This window comes from Ictidomys tridecemlineatus, chromosome 3 (genome assembly GCF_052094955.1).
Source record: "Ictidomys tridecemlineatus isolate mIctTri1 chromosome 3, mIctTri1.hap1, whole genome shotgun sequence".
Taxonomy (NCBI): domain Eukaryota; kingdom Metazoa; phylum Chordata; class Mammalia; order Rodentia; family Sciuridae; genus Ictidomys; species Ictidomys tridecemlineatus.
Window position 1 is genome coordinate 97794080 of NC_135479.1, and position 18111 is coordinate 97812190.

Genomic DNA, 18111 nt, shown 5'->3' on the forward strand with positions numbered 1-18111 from the left:
CAAGGGATGGAGAGGCAGGGGCACATTTCTCCCATGTTACCTGGACACACCTGCTGGCATGTCATTGGTGGCAAAGTGGTCAGAACCTTCATCATTTGTGGATAGGGTTGCATACCGATGACTCTTGAGAAAGGACCTGCTGTGTCCCTTCAGCCTGGCCCCTTCTCTATTCACAGGTCCATCTGTCTAGCGCATGGTGGAGGCACTGAGGCAGCTGTCCCACCCCCTGCCTTCCTCTCAGCTCCTGTTTCTCCTGCAGAGCTCTGGACTGCCCAGGACTGTAGGGATGGACACCCTTTCTTCTCCCTAGACCCCTGACTATAGTCTCCTCTCTCACTGTCATTGGGGGCAGCCCCTAGGCCTCCATCTTATGAAGTCTCTGTAGTTCTTCCCTGCTTGTCTCTGGGGTGAGCTGTATGTCTCCATTCTCCTCAGAGTGCCAGCCAGCACTTGGGCTCCCGAGTGCCCGGATGTTGCCCACACAATGGCGTTCAGTCTGTGATTTTGAGTGGATGGAATCTCCCTTATCTCTCCAACAGGCGTCCTTGGACTCTCTAGAGCCAGCCCAGGCAGCTGTCAGCTAGCATTTTAGATCAGGGTGGCTTCATGTCCCTAAGGATATTCTTCACTGGGTCTTCTTTTGCAAGGTGATGTAGCTGGATTGATCAGAACTGAGCAGTGATCTCATCCATGGAAATCCTATTTCGATGCCCCGACTTCTTTTCTAAATCAGGAATCTGATGCAGGGAGAGGACTTGGCCTGGGAACTGCATCTCCTCTGATCTCTCTGTCATGCTTTCCACATCAAGGTCCTTCATATTCTGTCATGAATAGGGGACGAAGTCTCTGCAGAGTGCTTGCCAAATGGCAAGTTGGCAGTCTGGTCGTGCGGGCAGCCCAGGAGGCAGGGAGCTCTGAGGTTGTTCTTCAGAGTTGGAGCTTGCGTCATGGGAACGAGCCCACTGCCTCTGGAGAGGCCTGGCCGGGCTTGCACACTACTCTTGCAGCCCTTGATGGTGGGAGGTCAGTCAAACAGAAAGGTCCTTGAGTGTTTGATTTCTCTTTGCTTGGGAATATCGAATATCTAATGACTCCATTAGAAAGAGGGAATAATCTGTTTAATAGAGTCAACGTTTCCTTCAGATTTGCAGACTTCTCACGTTTTAAGTGGTTTCTTAATGAGAATGATTTCTCCTTAGACCTGTGTTGCAAATTTAAGCCTTTGTTCCTGAAGCTGCATTTCCATAATTATAATTAACTCTCCTCCATGCTCTCATTTTCCTAATTGTCTTTCCTACCCTGTGCCTAAGAGATTGACAGGAGAACCAGTATCTTCCCACCAGAAGATTCAAGGGTCTTCCAGGGCAGCGTAATTATTTCATTAAGTTACACAAAAGCTCTGGAGTTTTTTCCTTGGACCAAGGTGGTAATTGTTAGTGATTGCATTTGTAATCATGAACACCTCCTATCCCCCACCACCTAAACAAAGATGAGAAGCTGCAGTTCATCCCAACAGCTGTGTAATTAAAGTCATCCCAGTAGACCTGCGACATGTTTACTGTTAAGGCTCCTTCCTTCTAGCAAGTGAGTTTGGTGTATTACAAAATGTAAACAGTTGCTTTCAAAGGAACAGTCAGAGGCCCCTGGCCCAGCGGCTTTGCATGCACTGGGAACAGCAGTGTGCGCCTGGCTTAGACCTGCCCTCCAGCTGCACACGCTGACCATGTCCAGCGCCCTCCTGCTGCCTGCTGTCCTCTGGGACCCTGGGCTCAGTACCAGTGGAGCGGAGCTCCTGCCTCCCTGGATTCCTGCAGATCTCTCAGCCTTGCCCTGCCCTGCCCTTCCTCCTGGCTCCACTCACCTCTGCAGTCCCTCCTTGCAGTACCACGGTCAAGATCCTCTGCAGAGGAGCCTTTACTGACTCCCAGACCAGGCCAGGCTCTCAACACTTGGGGCTATCCCAAAGGACAAGTAGTTGTGTGACAGCTAGTTCCATTTCTGTCCCATAAGTTCCAGGAGAGCAGAGGGTGTTGTGATGGTCTCCAGGACATAGGACACGGGCATTGCTTATAGTAGGTTTTCAACTGATCAGCTGGCTGAGAACTATCTAGCATTTCCATTTCTTGCCCTCTGTTGACTCTGGGTTTTAAGCTCATGCTGTGGAGTCCTCTGTTCTCAGACTGTACCCCCTCCTTCCTTCTCTTGAAGAGCCCAGGAAAAAGACCCATCAGCCATTTCCTCCCAAGGTGGAGGAGGAAATGAAGGGCGCCTCTGAGAAACCAAGTGTGCCTTAGAGAGACTTTCATAAATTCAGAACACCTCAGGTAGAGTAAGGACAGACTGATTTCTATATAAGAATTTCTTTGGCTTTTAAAATTATTTAATGATAGCGCCTAGACTTTTCCTGTTGCTTAAATGCTATTTTATTCAGCTCTGAAGCTGGAGGTTTCCCTCATCAAAATAGCAGTGTTAGTAAAAGCTGCTTAATTGTGGTGTTTTGCATGCTATTAAAATTCTTTAACTGCAGAAGTGAGTGCTGTCTGACTGGTGATTCTTACTGCAGACAGCTAGACAAGACCTGCACCAGAGCACAGGCAGCAGCAGCTATCTCAGAGAGGAGCAAGAGGGCTAGGGGGACATGATGAGAGTGATTAAGCCGCAGAGGGCTACTTCAAAAGTTAAGGAGATGGCCAGGCATGGTATGCATATCTGTAATCCCAGTGACTCGGGAGGCTGAAGCTGGAGGATGGCAGGTTTGAGGCCAGCCACAGCAATTTAGTGAGGTCCTAAGCAACTTAGGATGACCCTGTCTCAAAATAAAAACAAAAAGGACTGGGGAGGTAGCTCAGTGGCTAAGCACCCTTGGGTTCAATCTCTGGTACCAAAAAAAAAAAAAAAAAAAGAGAGAGAGAGATGCACTTTTATTTTAGCTTTGTAACCAAACCGTAGCCAGTGTGTAATCCTTTCACCTCAGGACCTCGAGCAACAGGAGAGTCCATCCTGACACCACCTTTCAGGTTGCAAAATGGCTGAGAAATTGGCCCCTACCCCGGCAGGGTAAGAGCAGAATCTGTGAAAACTTTTTTTTTTGTACTGGGGATTGAACTCTGGGGCACTCAACCACTGAGCCACACCCCCAGCTCTATTTTGTATATAGAGACAGGGTCTCACTGAGTTGCTTCGTGCCTCACCATTGCTGAGGCTGGCTTTGAACTTGCAGCCCTCCTATCTCCACCTCCCGAGCTGCTGGGATTACAGGCGTGTACCACCGCACCCGGCTCAGCATCTGTGAAAACTTTTCTTCCAATTTTGTTTTGCCTATATTCGTCTCTTGGTATGTGTCTGGAGATTTTTCTTAACTAGATGGAGATGATAATGGCATATGCCCAATTAAAAGGAAGAAGAACGAGCACATTTATTATTTAGCGTCCTACTTGACTCCCGGCCAACTCAAAATGGAACATCAGTGTGTATCTGAGAATGACTGTTCTTTGAAACGGTGCCAGGGGCAGGATTTCATGGTCTGTGTTTTCAAGCTAAGCAGAAATTTGTCTCCAGATGTGGAGCTTGGCGATTAATTAATGCCTTAGGCCAGTGGACCCCAGCGAGGGCTGCCCATTGAAATCAGCTATCAGGGGAAAGTTACCTGCATCCCAGCCCAGAGGTTCTGCTCTTGTTGGTCTGGGCATAGTTTGGGGATGGGGAAGTTTTTAGAAGTCCCCAGGTGATTCCAGTGCTGGCTGGCTAAAATCCCCAGATGTGAGGTGACCAGCACAGCTCAATCATCTCAACAGAGCTTTGAATTTATATACTGGACAGTGGTCATTTTCCATGACGATGGCTTGTTTTGTACTGACTCTTGAAGGATGTGTGAAGGGGGTGCAGATCTGCTACGAGACGCTCAGTCTTTGAGCATCAAATGACTTCATGGCATTATCCATGGCCTCCAGGTGATGAGCTGAAACACTTTGGGAAGTTTCTTACCACCTACGACAAAACACCTGTTTGTAGTATTTTGATCAAACTGCAGTGGTGACTACACAGTTCACAATGGGGTCATTTAAAGAACTGAGACAGAAACGAAGATAAAATGTAGGAATTGGGAGAACAGTGCCACCATTTAGAGGTTATCAGACATAACCTTGAGGGTATTTATAAACTGTCTGCCATGCGACCAGCGCGAGAGCTTCATAAAAGAAGGTTCGATGCATAAAAAATTGCTAGTGAGTTTTAAATTAAAGAGACAGACTCTCATTTACCTTTATTCCTAGCTCTAAGACGGCTTCTCCTACCTCCCGCCTCCAGCCACATAATGTGGTGACGAGGTTTACAGAAGAGGCGCGCGCGTGTGCGCGCGCGAGAGAGAAAGAGAGAGAGAGAGAGAGAGAGAGAGAGAGAGAGAGAGAGAGAGAGAGAGAAAGAGAGAGAGAGAGAGAGAGAGAGAGAAAAAGAGAGAGAGAGAGAGAGAGAGAGAGAGAGAGAGAAAGAGAGAGCGAGCGAGCGAGCGAGCCAGGGAGTGAGCTTTTATTGGGGAACAAAAAATTCAAGGGAAAATCCCATCCAATGAAGGTTAAGGGGGCAGCATCCCAAGGTCAGGGCCAATGATTGGGTCTTTGGGTCAGTGGCCAGGCATGCCTCTACACGACAAGCCCTCATACCTGGGACAGGGTGGGGAAGGCTCTGACACCGCTGTGTCTAAGCGCCTCTCACCCAGCCAGGGAGGTAACTCAAATCACGTGCGAGGATGGCCTCCCACAAAACTGTATTTATCCACTTTGAAAAAGTGAGCAGTATCGGAGCCTTGGAGAGCCTCGCACATTTTCTGTTAGCCTGTGCAGACATTTGGTCTGCCCCCATCATGGTACCCGTGAGGCAGCTGATCCCTGTTATTCCTGTCCTCGTAGCCTCAGAGCTGTGAAGGAGAGATCAACCCGTCTCAGATCCCTCTCCTTTGCATGACCTCCTCTTCTTGGCATATAGGATCTTTTGTGACAATCCAGAGAGGAACGGGGCTGATGCTAAGACTATATGTTCAGATCTTGTTGGGAGGAGTCAGTGGACATTTTTGAATGTTCTTAGGCACCTTAGAGAGTTGATGCTGAATCAAGTTTGTCATTGTGACTAGCCACTTTGGCAGCATTAACCCTTTTAAATCTCCAATAAGAACATCTTATTATTTTTGGGTTCCAGGGATTAAACTCAGGGGCACTCTACCACTGAGCCACATCCCCAGCCCTATTTTGTATTTATTTAGAGACAGGGTCTCACTGAGTTGCTTAGTGCCTTGCTTTGCTGAGGCTGGCTTTGAACTTGCAATCCTCCTGCCTCAGCCTCCTGAGCTGCTGGGATTACAGGCATGTGCCACCATACCTGGCCAACAAGACTATTTTAGAGAGCAAACTGTTTACAAGTTTCATATCAATTGCATTGTTAAATTGTGGTGTTCAAACCCAGGTTTTCTAGACTCCAAAATCCAGTGTTTTCCCACCATTGTGACATGGTGATATATCACATACATTTCTTTTAAAGCTACTAACGGAACAAGAACTAAAGAACTGAGACAGAAACGAAAATGAAATGTAGGAATTGGGAGAACAGTGCCACCATTTGGAGGTTATCAGACATAACCTTGAGGGTATTTATAAACTGTATTTATCCACTTTGAAAAAGTGTTGTGTTTTAGGAGAGCTTCAGGAATCTATGGATGCTGCCAGAGTTCTGCAGAGAGGACATCAAGGGTGGGCTGGGAGCTGGCTCTATAGAGGTCCTGGGGCTTGGTAGGAATGCAGACTCTCAGCTCCACCAGGGACCTCTTCAGTTGGAATCTGCATTTTTTTTTTTGTACCAGGAATTGAATTCAGGGGCACACAATCACTGAGTCACAACCTCAGCCCTATTTTCTATTTTGTATTTTATTTAGAGACAGGGTCTTACTGAGTTAATTAGCACCTTGCTTTTGCTGAGGCTGGCTTTGAACTTGCGATCCTCCAGAGCTGCTGGGATTATAGGCGTGCATCATCATGCATTTTTTTAAAATTTTTTTTTTATTGTTGGTTGTTCAAAACATTACATAGTTCTTGATATATCATATTTCACATTTTGATTCAAGTGGGTTATGAACTCCCATTTTACCCCATATACAGCTTGCAAAATCACATCAGTTACACTTCCATTGATTTACATATTGATATACTCATGTCTGTTGTATTCTGCTGCCTTTCCTATCCTCTACTATCCCCCCTCCTCATCATGCATTTTAATAAGACCAGGTTGGTTAAGTATGAGTGAGATCATTTGGGCATGGGTGTGAGTCTTTCGAAGTGAGGATTAGTTAGTCCCTATTCTCCTGGAAACAGGAGAAAAGGATGGGATCAGAGGGCAGAGTTTGAGAGATTCAGTCAATGGTTGGCTGACTCCATAGCTCTGGACCTGAGGTGGGACAGGACATCATGGTGGAAGGGTGTGGCAGAGGAAAGCAGCTCAGGACAAGGCAACCAGGAAGCAGAGGGAATTCTGCTCACCAAGCTTCCAGGGACCTACCTCCTCCAGCCACATCCTACCTGCCTGCAGTTAGCACCTCGTTAATCAGTGGGTATCAGTGGGTTAATACTCCGTGTTTGAAATACAGGAAGATGCAGTAAGGGAAAGCAGCAGCATTCTGGCTGCAGTGACATGGGGCATATCAGAACCACCAATGCCATGAGAAGCCATCCTATGAAGGGATATGAGCAGAGCCTGCGGCTGGGCTTGAGGGCATTTGTGTCACCTCTGGAAACCTGTGCATGTACATTTGTGTACCCTCTTCCTATGAACAAAGCCCTCAGCTTCCATTATGTTTCAAATAGTGTTATTCCTTGCCCCTTTCTAACCCTCTCATGGAACCCTTCTCCTTTTGTAGATGAGAAGGTAAGGGACAGCTGGCAGAGTTAATTCCAAAAGCCATCATGCAAGCCAACTGGCCTTCCTGATCTGAGCTAAGCACTCTGAAATGCTAAGACGATTTTCTATGGGATAACTCCTGCAAATCTCTATGCGTCTGATTATCAGAAATGGTGAGCTCTTTCTAGTGCTGGAATATTACATGACAGTGTCTCGGGCCTTGCGCTTTGGCTAGGTGAGTGAGAAGTATCCTTTTTTGGAGCTGCCATAGGCCTGACCGTCCTTGGGGACAGGTGTTGAGACCTGTCACCAAGAGCAGCAGGTCCCTGAGGCTGGACTCTCCTTGTGTGGCAGCATCTCCACACAAAGACTACTTTTTAGCACCTTCGTAGTTAATAAATGATTATTAACTCTGAGAGAGCTAGGTGCTGCCCTTTACACAGTACTGTAATCCACGTGGCATTTAAATCCAGCCACCAGTTCACTCTCTGGAAATTTATCATCTGGTGAAGCATCAATTCCATGAACCCAGAGGACATTCACAACATTTTTTTCGTTTCTCGAGTTGCTGCTCTGTACCACTGCAGAATCATGGCCTCTGAGGACACTCTTTCAAACAGTCCTCTCCTATGGTCCTCCCAGAACCTAAGTGTCCAGATCCTCCTGGGCTGTCAGACAGGGCTGGAAGATGGTTGCTCTTTAGGGACAGACACTTTCCCTCCACTTCTCCACTTGTCCCTGTGTTTGAGGCCGTGTTTCCAGGTGCATGTTAATATCTAACAACTGTAGGCACATTGTTTCTGATACTAGTAATATATGATTTTTTTCTCAGCTGAGAACAAATTTGGCATAAGTCATAGTACTGAGTTATTTCTAAATTAAATTAATGTATATAAGGTGGTAAAATGTTATTAGTTTCCTATTTTATTACCTTTATTATTCATGAAGAAGCAATCCTTTCTTCTTTTCTCCAAGGTCTTTAATAAAATCAGCCATTGTAACCATTTTGTGCTAATTGATGAGGACTAATGAAGCAGAAAATTAAAATACTTTTGATATTTTAATTTTAATAGTAATCACTAGTCTACACTTCACAGTTATTTCTCTCATTGATAAATATATGGCTTTAGAAAGGATTTCAATCTTTCAAAAATGTCTTTGCTATCTACTGAGCCTCGTTAGATTCTTGAAATCCTTGCTACTGGAATGATTTTATCAATGAAGAAGAAATTTGAAGCTAAAATCAATATGATTATTGTATGTTTCCAGGTATCTCTCTGCCCTATGTGTGTAGGTATATATTTTTTTAAAGATCAGAAACTTAGGATATCTCAAATATACTCTCACCTTTAAGACAGTATGCACTTGCTGTATTTTAGAGAGTGCTTATACTATAACCAAACTTACTTTTCTAATAAAAAGGCCTATGGCTTTTCTATAGAATTTTCTGGACTGGTAGAAAATATTCTGAGCTCCCTTCAAGCATGAAAGCTCTAGAGAACGGGAGACATGACTTAGTATTTGGTGACTGGATTAGTGGCCACCTTTTTATTTGACATTTTTTATCAGCGAAGGCCCTGAGGCCTGGGAAGGCTAGCAGGAGGGTCTAAGGTGGGTCTGCCCTGGAGACTGGTATGGGCTGAAAACCCAGTCCCTGGGCAGAGCAGGTGCTGGTCCCTACCGTGCTGCACCATGTGCCTGAGTTCACGAAGTCACAAGATTTCTTTGCTTTCTTCCTGCTGATTCCCAGGCGTTGGCCTAACTCCCAGTCATTCCCCCTGAGTCCTCATTTCCCAGGAGTGTGAGCAGGGGTGTTGTGCCATTTTCTCCTGCGTTGACTATTTACTGACCTGGGTTCCTGCTGGGAGGCAGCAGTTAGCTCAGCTGAAGTGGCCCTGAGTATGGAGAGCTCACAATCCTGGCTGTCTGGCTCTCTCTGCCTTCCTCCCTCCCCTCCAGCTCCTGCAGGACCTTTGCTTAAGGATAATTTTGCTCCATTTGCTTTACTTATTTTATTTTTTGTGGTGCTGGGGATTGAGCCCAGGGCCTCGTGCATGCGCGGCAAGCACTCTACCCTCTGAGCTATATCCCCAGACCTCATTTTCTTTATGTACTCACACTCTTCTACACTCACATGTGCCCCCACACACATACACACACATTGTTTCTGAATAATTTTAGAATAATCTGCATACGTCATGGCCATTTGCCCTAAATACTTCACTGTGCATTTCTTAATGCAGGCATATTTTCTTATATAATTTTGCTGTAATCATCAACTTATGTCAATTTAACATCATTAAAGCCCCTTAGTTATTTTTTTTCCTTAAACCCTTTATTTTTGGAAGGTTTTCAGTTGGTCCTTGTTTCTATAAGGATCAGAAAGGAAAGAGAAGAAGGAAAGTAACAGACATGGGTCACTGTGAAGGCTTCTAAACCCCCCATTCCTCAGGGTAGAGAGGGCATAGGTGGCTGTTCTGATGCTCCTCTGCTGTTACTCTCTTTGTGTTTGGCAGGGGTGGGGTGGGGTGGGGTGGGAAGGGCTGTGTTTTCATTTTGTACCCAACCAAATTACAGAGCTGGTCCTGCCTAGGATTCTTGCACGCTGGGCCAGGAACTTTGGCATCTGTCATTGCAGGTGTTGCTGTAGAGGAGGAAAATGAGGCTCTGAGAGATTTAGAGTCGCTCGGCTTGTGTTGGGGAGAACCCAGGGTTTAACTCCATTCCTCCTCATCTCACCTCTGCTGGTGTCTCCTCACCTCCAGCAGCTCCATGCCCTTCACCTCCTGCCCACCAGGTCCAGTTATTTCTGGACTGGGAACTGACGTGCCATTTCTTTCTCTCCTAAGGAAATCTGCCTTCTCTGGGCACCGCAGGCACTCTCTGTCATAAAGGCCTGGCTGAAACATTAACTAGCAGGCCGTTTGGAAGACCTTAGTAAGTTGATCCGTCTTGAGAGACTGTCTATCAGCAGCTTTCACAGGTCTGTGTTCCCCTGGTTTATAGAGAAAGGCTGTCTGTGGTCTCATTCTCTCATTTCCCCTTCCACATATCATAATCCCAGCCACTGGTTTTCTTCAGACACCCAGGTTTTGGAGTCCCCCCGTAATCCTTTGGGCCTGGGGTTCTGGTTGGTGCCCCAGGTCTTCCTGAGTACCGGGAGCTACCTGGGGTCTGAACTCTGAGTTAGTGGGGGTGAGTGCACCTCCTGCGGCTCTCTGATCTTCTGACCCATTCTAGGCTCCAGCACATGCCAGGAAGTCACCATCTCCTGTCAGATGTTGGCTTTGGCCTCCTCGTAGCTGGCCCCAGGTTGCAGAATAGCTAAAGCTGGCAGGGACTCAGGAGGGAGGGGGACACTGGGCAGGAGTCGGCTGGAGCCAGCCCCTTCGTTTCATCAGGCAGGAGTCAGTGGAGTCCATGTTTCCTTTCTGCAGAGCCATGGAGGTCAGGAGTCCAGCCTCTGGTGATGAACTGTGAGCTGTGACACACTGAAAGTCGCCCCCAGAGGGTCAGTGTGGCCTCTTGGCTTCTTCTAGAGGGGCTGACCAGTCCTGCCTGTTTCTTTGGACATCCTTCCCCTCAAAGTTGTGTTTTATTATTGAAATATCCTCCCCAGGCCTTGTAGGATTGGATTTCGAGGACGGTGGGTCTCTCTTCCCATCCTCCAGGGTCATGGTCATCCAGCTCCCTCAGAGGCCTGGGACTTCCCTCGGGAGGCCTCTGCTCAGTGGTGTGGAGGCGGAAGCTGGGGTTGGGGTGGCCTGGTCCTGAGGCACCTGGACGTTGGCAGCTGGGAGGGACTGTCCAGAGATGGCTGTGTTTTTGGCCTGAGCTCTCTGGGTACTGAGCATGTGCTCAGGGGACCTGTGCCATCCTGGACTCCTCCTACTCGGAAGAGCTTTGCAGAGGGGAAGGTGTTTAATAATCCAGCATCTTCTGCCCACCCGTGTGGTTAGCTTTATGTATGTTCCTTGGGGGCCAGTCTTGTGGGCAGTGTTCCAGATAGGCAGGTTTGCCTTGCAGTGGCCACGCGGCCTCCAATTTGTATTGTGGTCCCTTTTTGGCAGACTGTGAGCTGCGATGAGCTGGGCAGATCATGTCATTTACTCTTTGTTAGACTCCTGGCAAAGTGTCCTGTCCCAGGCCATCAGATCTGCCGTGGGTGGGTGCTGTATAGGCCGTGTTCACCCTCAGCTGGTGTCCTAGGGGCTTTCCTGGACTTCTACCCTTCGTGTCCAGACCCCCCCTCTCCCGGGAAGAGGAAGAAGGTCTTCCCCATCCAGGGGAAAACCACATCCCAGCGCGTGGGGAAAATTTGAACATGTGAATACTTAAGTTCTGAGAATCTAATTAAAACTTCAGCCCTCAGGGCAGATATTTGTTTTAATATATGTCACTGTCAAAAACCATTAGGGAGTCCCCTGTGTCTACCTTTCTCTAGTTAATTCCTCCCTGTTAATGTTATAATTAACACTGATGAGAACAGATGGAGGAGATCCAGATAGTGGAGGCTGAGTTTTTTTATCATGTGTGGATGGGAACTCACAGGCCCCACATCATGTCATTTTCACACTCCCAACTCTCCACCCAAGGCCATTCAGGTTCTCTCTGTGGCCACCAGCTGCAACCTCCCGGTTTCTTACAGGGCCTGTGAGTCAAATCTTGCCCGTGAAGTCTCCGTGGTTTTTACGGTTTGCTCGAGCTGAGATCAAACACAGAGCCTATCAAGGATTTTACCTTCAATTATATTGACAGCTTCATCATTGGTGGTGATGTGCCTGTAAATTTTTATGCTAACCTATAAAATTTAAAGTGACATGATCAATAAGCAGTCAGGTCTTTTAAAAAAAGTAATGAAAAAAATTTTACCTTAAAGCCAAGAGTCTTGAAGGGGGAGATCAATAAATCATCCATGAGACATCATTACACAGGGGCAGTGAGGCTTACGAGGGCCTCGTCTCTGTCCTGCAGTACACAGCAAAATAAATATGGGTAATACTGTGTTTTGAGAGTCAGATGCTTAAACAGGTGTAGCAATTACTGTGTACTGGTGCGTGTAGGGGAAGTCCAAACTGGTTTGTTTGACAAAGGTGCGTGGCCCGCAGGACACGTCCTGTGTTGTTGGGATGGGTGGTCCCCTCTCTTCAGTGATGAGTGGGCACATGATGAGCCTGGGGTCTGGACAACCTTCCTTGGCATTTGTTCAGCAGGTGACCTTGGAAACCGTGCCCCCCCAGGCCTGCAGCTGCCCCCAAATAGAACTTCATGGTCGCTGGGTTTGCAGCTCCAGTGTTTGGTCACACTCTGTGGTCTGGCCTCTGGTTGTTGCTGACCCTAGTACATTAGCATGTTTGCCTGGGCTGGGGAAAGAACGCTGTGGTGAAGTTAGAATCCCAGTTTCAGGTCATCCTCCGCCAGTACCTGGTTTTCACTGTGGGGCAAGCCCTGAAGGAGACCCCAGGCTCGGCTTCCTCCTCCAGGAGAGCAGGGTGGCTGAAGGATGTGCTCCTGTAAGGGCTCTGAGGAGCCCCAGAGGGAACTCTGCTGCACGGGTGGCCCATGTGCCACCTGCCCCCTCTGTGGGGTACCTGAATCTCTTTAAGATGCACTCTCAGTAGCCTTCCATCTTGCTACCTCGGAGCTTAGTACCAAAGTTCTACAATTCCCTGGTATGGTCGTGTCGGGGATTCTGAGCTTCTCGTGAGAGCGATTTCCTTTACAGGCCTCCAGTGTGCTGGTGGTGTTTGAATTGAATGATTTGGGAGTCTGCTCTCCTTCATCTAGTTAACTTCACATTTACAGTGATTGTGGCATTAATCTACTGAGTTAAGTCCATTGCAAATATAAACTGAGAGCAGATTTCTGTTTATCCTGTGGATTATCAGTAGACAAGCTAATGTTTCTGACTCTTCCATTAGTTCCTTTTCTATCTCTATGATTTGCACAGGTCAGGTAATGGGAGGGGACTGCCCCTGCCGCAAGCCAGGTATTGCTCAGGAAGGCTAGTTAGTACAGATGGTCAGGGGAATTACAGAAGGATCCATGCTCGGTGTCCCCAGAAGGATCTGGAACACTAGTGTTCCACACAGGACACTGCTTCAGGGCTTGGTACCCTCAGTTTTACAGGTGAAAGCGTGCTCGCTTATCCTGGGAACTGTTCTCTGGAGCATCCACTCTGAGTTTCCCTGCATCCAACTCTTTGGATTTGTGTGCGTGTTGGAGGATTCTCACTGAGGTTTCCTATGTTCGTGTAGCTACATTAGCTACATTAGTTACATGATTTATGTTGAGAATTTGGCGTTTCCTATGTAGTTGAGTACACAGTGAACTTCTGAAAAGGAATTAAGCTCTGGTAGCTCTTGTTGTTTTTTGAACAGGGCTTCTATGAGACTTCAGATGTTAAAAGAGATTGAAGTTTGTAAGTGCAATGCTCAATATCTTCATTTTACCTGTGCTAGTCAGCTTTCCAGCACTGTGACAAAATGCCCAAGGCAAGCAACTTATAAGGAGGAAAAGTTTATTTTGGTTCACAATGTTGGAGGTTTCAGCCCTTAGTTTGCCTGTTGCCTTTGGGCCTGTGGCGGGGAGGATGCAGAACATCATGGTGGATGTGTGTGGCACAGGAAGCTGCTCAGCTCATGGGGTTCAGAAGGCAAAGAGGGAGGGGCTGGGGTCCTAATATCTCTCTTGAGGATATGTCCCCTAGTGTCTTAGATTCCTCCCTCTATGCTGCTGCAATCTGGCTGGGCACAAAATCACGAGCCACTCCCAGCCTTGTAGATTCAAACAGCAACTATTCCCGAACTCTAACCTGCACTCTACACGCACGTTCTGGGGAAAATACACTCTCCACCGGGCTCTGCGTACTAAATACCCTCTGAATCCCGTACTAAATACCCTCTGAATCCCGGGAGAACTCAACGGGAACTCAAGGAGAGGGCACCTGAGGCAGCAGGATATGCCCTATTCCCAGCAGGATCCACCCTAAACCCGATCCGCCCTAATCCCTGAGCAAGGTCACCTTTCAAATCAAAACTCTCAAACATTCATGCAATGTCATTGCAAATGACCTGGGTCCAAGGCAAGCCCATTTCCACAATGGAGAGTCCTCCCTCTAAGCAACATTGGGTAGGCTGACAAGGAAATTGCCATGCGTCATTCCTACTTGGCTATGGCTCTCAGCACTATACCCCATTTCCTGAAAGTTCCACTGTCTCCTGATAGAGTGCTACATGCTGGTGTCAATGCCTTCAATGCTGGGCCTTGAGGGACATTTCAGATCCAAGATATAGTAATACCTTATCTAGTGAAGATGCTGGGACCAGACTCTGGGGAATCCAAGCCTAGCTCTGGTACTTCCTTTCTGGGCCACTTCAGGGAAGTCACTTAACCTCTCTCTGCCTCAGTTTCAACATCTGAAACTATAGAGGGATTGTACCTGATTCACTAATAAGGGCACCACCGGCATTGACTAAGGTACAGGCAGCGTTGGGAACAGTGTCTGGGATGTAGTGGTCCACGAGTGTCCGTGATACTCAGAGTTTTCCTCTGTGGCAACACTGGTGGAAGGGCTGTCACCTCCTAGCTGAGTGTGACTAAACTGGCTGTACTTTTAGAATATGATGTTACTTTTTTTCCTGAGTTAAAAGAAGTAAGTGCTTGTTCTAAAAATGGAAATACAGTCAATTATCAAGAACAAAACAAAACGACCATCGACTACCTTTCCCATGTATTTTCCTAGGTCATTCTGTCCACAGGTTTCCATGACTGAAGTCATGCTGCATGTTTAGTCTGCGGCTTCCTTCTTTCACTAGCGTGTCCCATGTCCTCCAGGTAACCTCAGTGTCACAGACACTGCTCCCAAGGGTGTGTGCGTCTTGTTTGGTTATTCCCTACCGATAGGCATTTGGATTGTTGGCATCTGGATTTGTTACTATTGTGACAAATACCAAGGAAGCATCTGTGTACATAGAATTGCGTATTTTTGATGGTTTCTTTAGGATAGTGTTCTAGTGATGATAATTCACTAAAACTAATCATTTTTCTAAGTCTTGCAGCATCTTGCCTGATGACTTTTCATGTGACAATTCTTGCTCCAAGTCTGTACTCCACCCTTGTGTGAACGTTCCTGTGCTGTCCATGGCTATCTGGGCACCTCATTTTGAGTGCAGTGCTGTGGTACAGGCTCAGGAGAGGACAGTGGCCGGCGAGGCCCAGGCAGAGTTTCTGCCTGCTTTTGCTTTACTTTGTGCCTTAGGGTAAAAACAGTGACTGTGCTTTAAAAATTGATTGGAGACTTGGGGTCGTGGCCTTATGGACTGTTTTCCTTATGAGGATCCTTGCTAGAGACGCTCACAGCTTCTGGCTGTGTGCAGGTATATTCTGTGACAGAGAGTCGGAGGAATTCTGAAATTAGGGCTGCAGACTGGCCAATGATTCCTGTCACCCAAAGACAGAGCTGGCAGGAAGAGCCTAGACCCAGCTTAGTTTGAATCCCGGTTCCATCAGAACTGCGTGGTCTTGGACATCTTGTCCAACTTGAACCTGTTTCCTTACCTTTAAAATATGAATACTAATGTACAGTCTTGCAGAATTTTTATGAAGATCAGAGAAGACTGTTTTCACAGAGGTGTTTGACACATGGTGGCTTTTCTGATCATCTTAAGGTAACATAGTTGCCACGTTCATAAGTGGGTTTTCTAATTGCACTGGGGAGTCCCAAGGGCTGAGGCACTCCATGTTTTCATTGTGTTGGTCTCTCTTCGGGTTTAAACCTGGAGAGGGTGGGTCTGGAAGAAGGAAGCCTAGAACCTTTCACTCCAGACTTGACTAAATGAAGTTATGTCAAACCAATAGTTGGGGTGGCTGTCACTTGCTCCCTTGCTTCTATATTCTGAATATTTACTGGTCTGGGCACAGGGGCAAGGCCCATGGCCTCTACCTACTCATTTATCCTGTGAGTCGGGCACTACAATCCCAGGCTTTGATGTTTAGAGGGGTCATCAGATCCAAGAAATACAAATATGGGACATATCACATGGGAGATACTTATGCAAAAAGTTATTTGTTGTTTATGTGAAAGTCAGATTTAACCGTGTTACCTTATCCAGCACCCCTGCCCATCTTGTCCTCAAGATGATGCAGTGAGGTTACAAAAGTCTAGATCTTCTTCCTGGCGCTGGATGCCCTCAAGCCCCTGCCGTCTCTTGCTCCTCTGTGATGTTTGCTTGAGCACCTGGAGTAGAACTCGGGAGAGGGAGGCCAGGGAAATGCTGTCAGGTGGAGTCAAGTTCTTCACTCCTTGTGAACATGGAGGCTGAACCCAGACACTCTTCCCTATGGCCTGACTGGGGGAGGCCATTTCATAGTAAACCTAAGGGGGGCTAATGAGGGTTTGTAGGGTCTCTGCCCGCCAGGTGTGGCGCTGGAGCTAATGTGGAAAAAGCCAACATTTTCAAACATGGGTTCCAGTCGAGAAGCGTCAGTTCTCAGGCTGTTTGGGTTAGAAGATTATCACTGTAGAACCATTGGATATTTAACAAGGAGTAGCTATTTCTAGCTCTCAAAAATTCGTGAGTGGTCCTTGGTGGTCAATGCATACTCATGGCCATGCCATTGTTTTAAAAGCTTGCCTTCTGCTGGGCGTGGTGGCACACACCTGTAATCCCAGCTGCTCAGAAGGCTGATACAGGAGGATTGTGAGTTCAAAGCCAGCCTCAGCAACTCGGTGAGACCTGGGTCTAAATAAAATACGAAATAGGGCTGGGAATGTGGCTCAGTGGTCGAGTGCCCCTGAGTTCAATCCCCAGTACCCTCCCACCCCCAGAAAGAACTTGCTCTCCTACCCCCTGAGCCCTCCTGCCCTGGAAGGCTCCCCAGGCTGCGGGGGTTGGCCCTCAGTGATCAGCAGCTGTGAGCTGTGGAGCTGCTGCATATCAGATGCAGGCCCACCTTTCCAGGCACACTTCATGTGAGCGGGGGGAGAGAGGGCTGAAGACCCTGTGAGAAGAAAACTACTTCCTGTGTCCAAGGGGTGACCCTTCCCCACCCTCCTTGCAGTGGTATCACAAGATTGGAGTAGGGGGTCTTGAGAAGGAAAGCCTTCCAATCATCCCTTGGGAGCACTGTGGTCTCCATCTCTTACTCAGAGGGAGTGGGCTGTCAGCTAAAGATGCTGTTTGCTTTTCTGGACATCTTTGATTATGGGCAGCCAAAGGAAATAGAAATTTATTACCCACTATTAATTTTATGTTATGGAAACACCATGGTCTTTTTGTATAAAATTACCTGGGAGTATTAAACATTTCAGTTAAATTTTGGGTGCTATTTGGTTCAGACTATTGGTTAGCAACAATGAAGTCCACTGATTTTCTGGATGGGTATTAAGAATTTCAAGACTGATAACAAGATGGGGGCATGGCACGTGCTTGTGATCTCAGCTGCTCGGGAAGTTGAAGAAGGAGGACCATAAGTTCAAGGCTGGCTTGGGCAACTTAGTGAGATTCTATCTCAAAATAAAAAGGGCTGGGGATGTAGCTCACTAGTGGGGAATTTGCCTAGCACAGCATGTGTGAGGACTTGAGTTTGACCTCCAACACTGCTAAGCCAAGAAACCAAACCAAACCAAAGGCTAATTATAATATTGGAGATGACAGTGATATATAATGTAATTCTAAGAGCTTCATGTGTACTAAACTCTTGCAATAACACTTGAAGTGGGAATTATTGTATGCCCCTGTACAAATAAGAAAACCAAGGAGCAGAGAGTTTAAGGGACTTGCCCAGTCACTTGCCCAGTTACTCAGCTAGTTGGTGGTAGAGAGAGCATTTGAACTTGAGCAGATGGACTTCTTGACTCTTAACTGCATCTTTTTTTTTTAATAGAGTGTGTGTATGATGTATGCATATCACATTCAATTTTGTAAGAATGGTGTTATAATTATGTGCAGCCAGATACCTTGGAAATTCAAATTTCTCAGGAAACTTTAAGGGTAAATAGTGGGGCTTGGAGACTGGTGGAAGCACTATGCAATTGGGGAACAGGTGAGTGGGAACTGGGGATGAACTTGGCTCCTGGGAGTACAGGGGTGGGTTAGCAATCTGGGCTGAGGGTCTGCAGGAATGGATAAAGTCTAGCCCTGGCCTGTGCAGAGTGGAGGTGCTGGGAGTCCCAGGGGCCACAGATGGGTGGGATCAGTTGATGGTGGGGAGAAGATAATGGTACTAGGG

The 18111-nt window shown here is 47.1% G+C and overlaps 1 protein-coding gene across 7 annotated transcripts in view; it reads left to right on the forward strand.

The window, feature by feature from the left end:
* The window catches only part of Plch1 (phospholipase C eta 1), a 189806-nt gene that overhangs the window by 39001 nt on the left and 132694 nt on the right, over positions 1-18111 (forward strand). The gene's annotated exons all lie outside the window — the stretch shown is intronic.